Consider the following 10,329-nt stretch of genomic DNA (forward strand, 5'->3'; position numbering starts at 1 on the left):
AGATTGGTCCTACATTCCCGATATTCTTTCAAAGCTTCGTCTTTCATCAGCCGCCTTGACCTAATGTATGCTTCCTTTTTCCTCTTAGCTAGTTTCACAATTTCACCTGTCATCCATGGTTCCCTAATCTTGCCCTTTCTATCCCTCATTTTCACAGGAACATGTCTCTCCTGCGCGCTAATCAACCTCTCTTTAAAAGCCTCCCACATATCACATGTGGATTTACCTTCAAACAGCTGCTCCCAATCTACATTTCCCAGCTCCTGCCGAATTTTGGTATAGTTGGCCTTCCCCCAATTTAGCACTCTTCCTTTAGGACCACTCTCGTCTTTGTCCATGAGTATTTTAAAGCTTACGGAATTGTGATCACTATTCCCAAAGTAGTCCCCTACTGAAACTTCAACAACCTGGCCGGGCTCATTCCCCAACACCAGGTCCAGTATGGCCCCTTCCCGAGTTGGACTATTTACATACTGCTCTAGAAAACCCTCCTGGATGCTCCTTACAAATTCTGCTCCATCTGGACCTCTAACACTAAGCGAATCCCAGTCAATGTTGGGAAAATTAAAATCTCCTATCACCACCACCCTGTTGCTCCTACATCTTTCCATAATCTGTTTACATATTTGTACCTCTATCTCACGCTCGCTGTTGGGAGGCCTGTAGTACAGCCCCAACATTGTTACCGCACCCTTCCTATTTCTGAGTTCTGTCCATATTGCCTCACTGCTCGAGTCCTCCATAGTGCCCTCCTTCAGCACAGCTGTGATATCCTCTTTGACCAGTAATGCAACTCCTCCACCCCTTTTACCTCCCTCTCTATCCCACCTGATGCATCGATATCCTGGGATATTTAGTTGCCAATCATGCCCTTCCCTCAACCAAGTCTCAGTAATAGCAATAACATCATACTCCCAGGTACTAATCCAAGCCCTAAGTTCATCTGCCTTACCTACTACACTTCTTGCATTAAAACAAATGCACCTCAGACCACCAGTCCCTTTATATTCATCATCTGCTCCTTGCCTGCTCTTCCCCTTAGTCACACTGACTTCATTATCTAGTTCCTTACAGGCTTTTGTTACTACCTCCTTACTGTCAACTGACCTCAATTGGTTCCCATCCCCCTGCCACATTAGTTTAAACCCTCCCCAACAGCGTTAGCAAAAGCACCTCCAAGGACATTGGTTCCAGTCCGGCCCAGGTGTAGACCGTCCAATTTGTAATAGTCCCACCTCCCCCAGAACCGGTCCCAATGTCCCAAAAATCTGAACCCCTCCTTCCTGCACCATCTCTCAAGCCACGCATTCATCCTGACTATTCTTTCATTTTTACTCTGACTATCACGTGGCACTGGTGGTAATCCTGAGATTACTACCTTTGAGGTCCTACTTTTTAACTTGGCTCCTAACTCCCTAAACTCTGCATGTAGGACCTCATCCCGTTTTTTTTACCTATATCATTAGTGCCTATGTGCACAATGACAACTGGCTGTTCACCCTCCCCCTTTAGAATGTTCTGCAGCCGATCTGAGACGTCCCTGACCCGTGCACCTGGGAGGCAACATACCATTCGGGAGCCTCGTTTTCGACCACAGAACCGCCTATCTACTCCCCTTACAATCGAATCCCCTACGACTATAGCCCTTCCACTCTTTTTCCCGCCCTTCGGAACAGCAGAGCCAGCCACGGTGCCATGGACCTGGCTACTGCTGCCTTCCCCTGGTGAGCCATCTCCCTCAACAGTATCCAAAACGGTATACTTGTTTTGGAGGGAGACGACCGCAGGGGACTCCTGCGCTGCCTTCCTGCTCTTTCTCTGCCTTTTGGTCACCCATTCCCTTTCTCCCTCAGCAATCCTAATCTGCGGTGTGACCAATTCACTAAACGTGCTATCCACGACCTCCTCAGCATCGCGCATGCTCCAAAGTGAGTCCATCCGCAGCTCGAGAGCCTTCATGCGGTCTAACAAGAGCTGCAGCTGGACACACTTCCTGCACGTGAAGGAGTCAGGGTCATCAGCCATGTCCCTGAGCTCCCACATTGAGCAAGAGGAGCATGATACGGGTCTGAGATCTCCTGCCATTTTTAATCTTAAGTTTAAACTTAGTTAAATGAAAAAGGAACGAAAAGTTTTTACCAATCACAATAAAACCAGAGAAATCGAAAAAGCCTTACCTTATAAACACCCCACCGAGTCCTTTTTTTTGGTTAGAGGAGGAGGGCGGGTGGGAGACACTACAAGTGTGGTGTCTCGGGTTCAGAAACCGCCCAAATATATAGTGTTTTACTTACCCAGCAGCCCCCTGGCCTCCGCCGAAAAACAGAAGGAAATTAAATTTACTTTCAAACGGACTTTCCCAGCCTCTCACTCGCTCACACGCTGCTCCCGAAAAAGCTGCTGCACTGAAAGGAAAGTTATTTTAAACCGCCCAAATATATAGTGTTTTACTTACCCAGCAGCCCCCTGGCCTCCGCCGAAAAACAAAAGGAAATTAAATTTACTTTCAAACGGACTTTCCCAGCTGCTCACTCGCTCACACGCTGCTCCCGAAAAAGCTGCTGCACTGAAAGGCAAGTTTTTTCCCTATCCCAAAGGCTCTTTTCAGATCCACCCACAGTATCTGAAAGGGCTTATTACTGTCTGAAGTCTGCTGTACCCACACCTCTGTCTATCCCTCTTCATCTAGAACAACCAGCGTCATCTTCCATTCCTTTCACCATCATGTGTTTAACTCGCTTCTCCTTATAGACAGTCAGATATCAATGTAATAATGAAATGATCTGTGTCAGTGCTGGCCATTTCCCTGTCCTGATTTCAGACCCCACTCTGGACACTTGTTTCCCATTCCAGGACCTTCTTGTATTAATATTCAGCACCACCTGTCACTCAGAAACTTGTTTCAATGAACCGATCCTTTTACTGAACTTCCAACTGCTGCTGTCTATTTTTAGAGGGAAAGAGCAGCTCACTGTGTAAGGATGTGAGGGGAATGTAACCCGGCTGCTGGTGAGAAGGTCCCGTCTTCTCAATCAAAAGCCTTTTATTTTACTTCAGTGATTCCCAGATTCCCAGCTGGTCTGTTGAGGATTTTGTTTTCACAGAAATTGCTTGTTAAATACAAATCTGATTCCAACATGTCAGTAACAGGACAGAATGGGAACCTTTTAAAAGGATGAAGCAACTATTTCAGTGGCTTCTCACTGTCCCCCTGAAGCCTGTGTGAAGGGGAATTACCAATAGTCTGTAATTTATTACTTCCACACTGTGTTTGAGTTATTTGTCGTGTGAAAGATTGCTGAACGGAGTCTTTTACTGTCAGTTACGGATGAGAAGTTGACGAAAATTGGCAAAATAAAGCTGTTCATAAAATAGCACCAGCAATTTGAGTCGGTAAAAGCAAAATTGTGTTTTAAAAGTTTATTTAAACCGCTACGGGAAAATAGATTTTTATGTACTTTTCCAGTCGATCACTTCTTTTCCACAGTGAAATTGGCGGCTTTCACAAATTCAAATATTCTGCCAGGTTGACAGGTTCAACCAATGATTTTTTGTATTTTGTGCTTCGAGGTTCTCTGATTGAAACATTTCTGAGAGCTAATGGCCGTGTGGCTTAATGGATAAAGCATCTAACTTCGGTATATGCGATGATGTCATCAGAAGAATGCAGGTTCGAGTCCTGTCACGGTCATTTTGACCCAAAGGGATGATGCAGGGCTTTGGGGATCAAGTCGGGGACTGAACAGATTGGAAACCCGACATGGACTTGATGGGGCGAATGGCCTCCTCATGTGCTGTCACTGACTTTATGAGAAGAGGGTGACCAATCAGAAGTGGGTTGGGGTGACAGCGGGCTCAAACTGCAGGAATTCCAGGTCCCTGAATGACTGAGCTGAAACTGATCAGTTTCACTGCAGGAAACACCGTCTCGGGGGAAATAACTTCACAAATAATTCCATTTGACTAATTATTCAATTAAAAAACAATGGGCAGATGTAAAGGTGTGATGTTACTTTTCACTGTGAGGGGAGAATCCACCATCTGGGTAAATCAGCAACTTTATAACATCGTCTGTACGTTTGATAAAGAAACGATGAAAACTCTCCCCATGACCCTGGTGTGGTGGAAAGGCTCAATTCAGAGATTGGAATATAACGAGAGCACAACATAAATCATGAACTGTTATTTCCGGCATAAAACACACCCCAGCTCCCGTTCCCAGGTCACTGCTGTCCCTATGAGGCGGTGGGTGACTCTGAAAAGAGACTTTGTTTTGTGTTTCTGCAGGAAAACCACAAAGATCCTCGTAGGCAGTGAAACTCATCTTCCCAGAATCTCCATACCAGATTGAAACAGAAAACACAAAGACAGTGAGAAAGTTCCAGAGAGTTACTGAGCATTAAAACCAATGAAATAAACCAATTCTAGAGAGAAGTTGGTGCAGCTTTTTCAGAGAGATTGTGGGTGGCTCTTAAAAGACCCGTTGTGTTTCGAGTGTTTTCACTACATGGTGGAGTTTTACTTGGAGTTGATGTATTTGGTCACTCACTTTGTCCCTTCTCACATTCCGAGCGCTTTGTTGGGTGGAAATGTTTCTTCAGGCAGTTTCAACAGCTTTGAGCCGACTTTGAGTCAGAAACCAGAAATGGGAGTACAGGACACAGACAAGGAATTGAGGCTGAACCTTTATAAATCTCACTGGTTATAGGCCTCAGTTAGAGCGTTGTGTCTAATTCCATGCTCCACACTTTAGCAGGAATGTCTAGGCCTTAGAGAGGGTGCAGAGGAGATTTACTAGAATGTATCAGAGATGCAGGAATTCAGCTAATGTGGAAAGAATAGGGGTCTGGGGTGTGTGAAGCTGGGGTCCTTCTTCTTAGAGCAGAGATGTTAATGGGGCAGTTAATAGTTGTGTTCAACATTGTGAAGAGTTTTTATAAGAATAAAGAAGTTTGACTGCAATTAGACAGAGCCTTGGTGAGATCACACCTGGAGCACTGTGTACAGTTTTGGTCCCCTTCTCTAAGGAAGGATATACTTGCCTTAAAGGAAGTGTATCAAAGTGTCACTCGATTGCTTCCTGGGATGAGGGGATTGTCCCATGAGAAGAGATTGAGTAGACGAGGCCGATATTCCTCAGAATTTAGAAGAGTGAGAGGTAATCTTACTGGCACCTAAAAATCTTAAGGGATTTAACTGGGTAAATGCTGGGAGGATGTTTCCTCTGGCTGGGGAATCTAGAACTAGGAATCACAGTCTCAGTATAAATGGCTCCATCATTTAGGACTGAGAAGAGGAGAATTTTTTTTCACTCAAAGCATTGTGAATCTTTGGAATTCTCTACGCACAGTGGTTAGCACCGCAGCCTCACAGCTCCAGTGACCTCGGTTCCGTTCAGGGTATTGCCTGTGCGGAGTTTGCAAGTTTTCTCTGTGACCGCGTGGGTTTCCGCCGGGTGCTCCAGTTTCCTCCCACAGCCAAAGACTTGCAGGTAGATAGGTAAATTGACCATTGTAAATTGCCCCTAGTGCAGATAGGTCGTAGGAGAATGGTGGGAATGTGGTAGGGAATATGAATGAATGGAGGATTAGTATAAATGGGTGGTTGTTGGTCGGCAAAGACTCGGTGGGCCGAAGGGCCTTTTTCAGTGCTGTATCTCTCTGTGACTCTAGAGATGTGGATGCTCAATCATTGGGTATCTCCAAGAGAGAGATCGATAGGTTTTTGGATACGAAGGGAATCAAGGGATCTGTGCTCGTGTGGTAAGATGGAGTTGATGTAGGAGATCAGCTGTGATCTTATTGAATGGCAGAGCTATTTCGACGGTCCGAATGGCCTACTCCTATTTTTTATGTAAAGTTCCATTCCTCTCAGGGAATATTTTATTTTCAAAAAGAGAAATACTGCACGCACTGGAAATCTGAATAATAACAGAAGATTCTGGAAACACTCAGCAGTTCCAGCAGTATCTGTGTAGAGAGGAAGGTAGGAGCAATGTTTCAGGTCGAAAGAAGGGTCACAGAACTGGACCACTAACCCGAGCTTCTCTTCTCCACAGTTGTTTCTGGACTGGCTGAATGTTTTCAGTATTTTAGGCTTTTTCTTGCTGTATTTCATCCATTTCCCATTTGGCTATTTGCTGTGAAACTTTCAGCGTTGTGCTCAGTTCTTTGTGTAGTTAGGTTTTCTTTATTTGAAGTAATGTAAATAGTATCCTGAAATGAATTTGCCAAACGGTTGGGCAAATTGTGACAACCAGTTTTTGAGCAAGTTCTCCACATGCACAGTGAAGGATTCCTTCACATTTGTGAAGACCATACAGGACTTGCAAATCGATAGCAATGCCGTGTCCATGTGTTCATTTGACATTGCTAGCCTATTCACCAATGTACCAGTTCAGGAAGCCATAGATATTTGCACTGCAGTGCTATATCATGGTGATCTAGACCCGTCACCATTGTGTGAATCAGTATTCATTGAACTTATGAACTCGGCAACTTGCACAGTTGAGTTCACTTTTATTGACACCATGTATCGCTGGTGTTGCCATGGGATCCCCTCTCGGCCCAGCTCTCACAAACATCTTTGTTGGATTCCATGACAAACCTGTTTTTCAGGGAATGACACCTAACCTCCGACCTCTTGCATATTTCCAATATGTAGATGATACGTTTGCGATATTTGAATCCGCAGCTGCGTGAAAGAATTTCCTTGCACGTCTTCATGGGCTCCATCCTACACTCAAATTCACCTTTGGAATGGAGCTGTCAAATGAGTTCCCTTTCCTTGATGTACTAGTTGAGAAATCTGCTAAGGGGTTTTCTACCACGGTCTACCGCAAACCTACCTTCACTGGTCAATACACGCGTTGGGATTATTACAGTTCCACGCGCTATAAGATTGGTCTTATCAGCAACCTCATAAATAGGGCTGAGCCATTTGCTCACCATGCAAGCTTGATGCTGAAATAGGGAGAATCAAAGACATCCTGCATTACAATGGCTACACTGATCAGATCATTTCTCACTGTATATCACACAAACTTATAAACGGGCTGAAGGCTGTCATTTTGAGCCCTGGAAAGTGCCCGGTCTCCCTCAAATTACCCTGGAAAGGTAATATATCCCCAGTATTTGAGTAACAGGTGAAGCGAGCTGTTTCCTGCTGGAACGATGCAGGAGCAACAAGTGTGGTGTTCGCCACTCACAGGATGCTGCTGTCAAGCAAAAGAGACGTCCTGCCTATCACACAAATAAGTAACGTGATTTATGAATTTCAATACCAGTGTGATGCTTGGTTTCGAGACCGTACATCCCGAAACTGGCGGATTGTATCAAATAACATGTCCCTTCCGCTGTTCGCAATGGGCCCTACCCAACCAACCCGTGCTTGCAAAACCCAAAACACAGTATCCAACATGAGATGTGATTCCACAATAGGACAACATTTGCAAAATAATTCTCAGTGTGCTAATAATTACACTGACAACCGATTTAAGACTGTCAGTAGGGCTCGCAGTGTGGTGCACTGGTGTGTACTGTAAACTACATATATTAATACACAGGGCCCTGTTCTTTGCAGATAGAAAGAACATGCACACACATTGTGCCAGTTTCAGCTAAACAAAATAAGTGACAGCCATTCACTGGCTCATTCCACAGGGCAATGCCTTGACCAATCAGAGTTCACTTGCCAACCAATCAGCACTCTCTTCTCATACAGAAGAAAGTTGGTGTTTTCCCTTAAATTGGTACTCTTGTGGATTGCCCTGCTGAGTGCAAGACGAAAACAACTGGCTACCAAAGTTTGGACAACATGTCACTATTTTAACGAAAAGATTACTTTTATTTTCAATATAAAAATATAAAGCAATATGAGTGTAACATTTACAGACAAATTCTATTACCTCACATTGCCTGATTCTTTCACACTGACAGACTATGTGAACTACTGTCCCGATTTTGCAGTTCTCACTTCCAGTTAGCAAATGTCAGCAATCTGTGATACAGTGCAGTTTACAGACCAGACCGTCAATCACAACATGCAATAATTGTTCAGCTTCTGTTGGACTGGTGGGATTTAGAAATACTAGGAATTGAGATGAGCTGTTATTGCATTTAATTATTTGTTTCATGGGATGTGGACGTCGCCAGCCAGGCCAGCATTTATTGTCCATCCCTAATTGCCCATGAGAAGGTGGTGGTGAGCTTCCTTCTTGAACCACTGCAGTCCATGTGGGGTCGGTACACCCACAGTGCTATTAGGAAGGGAGTTCCAGGAATTTTACCCAGCGACAGTGAAGGAATAGCGATATAGTTCCAAGTCAGGATGATGTGTAGCTTGGAGGAGAACTTTCAGGTGGTGGTATTCCCATGCATCTGCTGCCCTTGTCCATCTAGGCAGTAGAGGATGCAGGTTTGGAAGGTGCTGCCTGAGTAGCCTTGGTGCATTGTTGCAGTGCATCTTGTAGATGGTACACACTGCTGCCACTGTACGTCAGTGGTGAAGGGAGTGAATGTTGTGGACGAGGTGCCAATCAAGCATGTTGTTTTGTCCTGGATGGTGTCGAGCTTCCTGAATGTTGTTGGAGCTGCACCCATCCGGGCAAGTGGATAGTATTCCATCACACTCCAGACTTGTGCCTTGTAAATGGTGGACAGGCTTGGAGAGTCAGGAGGTGAGTTACTCACCGCATGATTCCTACCCTCTGACCAGCTCATGTAGTCACACTATTTATAAGGCTACTCCAGTTCAGTTTCTGGTCAATGGGAACCCCCAGGAAGTTGATAGTGGGGGACTCAGCGATCGTAATGCTGTTGAATGTCAATGGGAGATCGTTAGATTCTCTCTTGTTCGAGATGGTCATTGCCTGGCACTTGTGTGGCGCGAATGTTACTTGCCACTTATCAGCCCAAGCCTGGATATTGTCCAGGTCTTGCTGCATTTCTACATGGACTGCTTCAGTATCTGAGGAGTCGCAAATGGTGCTAAATTTTGCAATCATCAGTGAACATCCCCATTTCTGACCTTATGATTGAAGGAAGGTCACTGATGAAGTAGTGAAGAAGGTTGGGCCAAGGATACTACCCTAAGGAACTCCAGCAGTAATGTCCTGGAGCTGAGATGATTGACCTCCAACAATCACAACCATTTTCCTTTGTGCTAGGTACGATTCCAACCAGTGGAGAGTTTTCCTCTTGATTCCCATTGACTCCAGTTTTGCTCTGGCTCCTTGATGCCATACTCAGTCAAATGCTACTTTGATGTCAAGGGCAGACACTCTCACCTCACCCCTTGAGTTCAGCTCTTTTGTCCTTGTTTGAACCAAGGCTGTAATGAGGTCAGGAGCTGAATGGCCCTGGCGGAACCCAACCGAGCGTCACTGAACAGGTTATTGCAAAGCAAGTGCCACTTGATATCACTGTCGATGACATCTTCCATCATTATACTGATGATTGAGAGTAGACTGATGCAGCAGCAATTGGCTGGGTTGGATTTGTCCTGCTATTTGTGTACAGGACATACCTGGGCAATTTTCCACATTGCCGGGTAGATGCCAGTGTTGTAGCTGTACTGGAACAGCTTGGCTAGGGGCGCGACAAGTTCTGGAGCACAGGACTTCAGTACTATTGCCGGAATATTGTCAGGGCCCGTAGCCTTTGCTGTATCCAGTGCCTTCAGTCGTTTCTTGATATCACGTTGAGTGAATCGAATTGGCTGAAGACTGGCATCTGTGATGCTGGGGACTTCAGAAGGAGGCCGAGATGGATCATCAACCCGGCACTTCTGGCTGAAGATTGTTTCAGATTCTTCATCCTTGTCTTTTGCACTGATGTGCTGGGCTCCCCCATCATTGAGGTTGGGGATATTTGTGGAGCCACTTCCTCCTGTTGGTTGTTTAATTGTCCACCACCATTCATCATTGGATGTGGCAGGGTGTAGATCTGATCCGTTGGTTGTGGGATCACTTAGCCCTGCCTATTACATGCTGCTTCTGCTGTTTGGCATGAAAGTAGTCCTGGGCTGTAGCTTCATCAGGCTGATGCCTCATTTCAAGGTATGCCTGGTGCTACTCCTGGCATGCCCTCCTGCACTCTTCATTGAATTAGGGTTGATCCCCCAGCTTGTTGGTAATGTTAGAGTGGGGGAATATGCCGGGCCATGAGGTTATAGAATGTGGTTGACTACAATTCTGCTGCTGCTAATGGTCCACAGCACCTCATGGATGCCCAGTTATACATTGCTAGATCTGTTCAAAATCTATCCCATTTAGCACAGTGGGAGTGGCACACAACACGATAGAGGGTATCCTCAATGTGAAGACAGGAC

General features: G+C 45.3%; 1 non-coding gene across 1 annotated transcript; it reads left to right on the forward strand.

Moving 5' to 3' along the window:
• Positions 1-3,602: 3,602 nt before the first annotated feature.
• On the forward strand, positions 3,603-3,691 carry trnar-ucg (transfer RNA arginine (anticodon UCG)). Its single transcript is given in 2 exon segments — positions 3,603-3,639; positions 3,656-3,691. It is a non-coding gene; the product is annotated as a tRNA-Arg (tRNA).
• Positions 3,692-10,329: the final 6,638 nt, after the last annotated feature.

Source organism: Heterodontus francisci, unplaced genomic scaffold, assembly GCF_036365525.1.
Source record: "Heterodontus francisci isolate sHetFra1 unplaced genomic scaffold, sHetFra1.hap1 HAP1_SCAFFOLD_59, whole genome shotgun sequence".
In the NCBI taxonomy this organism is placed as follows: Eukaryota; Metazoa; Chordata; class Chondrichthyes; order Heterodontiformes; family Heterodontidae; genus Heterodontus; species Heterodontus francisci.